Here is a 1,109-nt window from a genome sequence, read left to right on the forward strand (position 1 = left end):
AGGAACACAAGGACAAGGTACTCGGTGCTGGAAAGACAGGCAAAGCAGGGCATGGAGGAAGTACAGCAGAGGTCAGTTTTTTTGGGAAGGAACTCTGATAAATGCTTCAGAAATGATGGTGATGATGATGATGATGATGATTATGATGATGATGATGATTTTTTACTGAATGGCAGATTCCACCCAGTTTCTTAAGCCCATTTAAAAATTTTATTTTCAATTGGGGTCTTGCTCAGTTTTCAAAGCTGGTCTTCAACTTGCAATCCTCCAGCCTCAGCCTCCCCAGTAGCTGGGATGACAGGCATGTACCACCATACAGTTATATTAAGAGATATGTGAACTAAGGTCTGAAAGGTGAATATATGTTTTCACAGAACCCAGTTTCCCCTCATGTAGGCAGGAGTCACCAGCTAGAGACCAAGGTGGTGCCCAAAGGAAACCCTTGTTAACTGAGTTTTCTCTCGAGTCCAAATGCCTTCCTCTCCAGGAAGGAGGATACTCATATGATGAGATCAGAAAGTTTCAAGGTCAGGAAACTGCCCTGCATCAAAGGAAACCCAAACAAAGGTCTATCCTAGGAGTATCTGAGCAGGGGCAGAAGAGTCACAGGGTGGAGAAGCCCTAGAGTGACTGTTTATTTTATGGGAGCAGTTGAAAATTACCAAGTCCTGGATAAGTTTCATTCTTTATTCTATTTCATTCATTCCTTTATTACATATTCAGTGCTTTTTGTGGGAGGATGCTGAGGATCCTTAGGTCAATGGACTAAGTCAATCACTTCTTGGTTGCTATCCTTTATATATCATGTAGATTTTGCATACTCCTACCATATGTTCACTTACATCAAACATACTTGATTGCCACCTCCTTCTCAATGCCCAAGAATTATTCTTTGTTTAAGAGTATGATTTTTTTGATATTTTATTTTATTTTTATGAACTGCATTTTGATTCATTGTACACAAATGGGGTACAACTTTTCATTTCTATGGTTGTACCAAATGTAGATTCACTCCATTCATGTAATCAAACATATACATAGGGTAATACTGTCTGTCTTACTCTACTATCTTCCCTTTTCCCACCCACTTCTGCCCCATTTTTCTCTAC

This window comes from Sciurus carolinensis, unplaced genomic scaffold (assembly GCF_902686445.1).
Source record: "Sciurus carolinensis unplaced genomic scaffold, mSciCar1.2, whole genome shotgun sequence".
NCBI classification, from domain to species: Eukaryota; Metazoa; Chordata; class Mammalia; order Rodentia; family Sciuridae; genus Sciurus; species Sciurus carolinensis.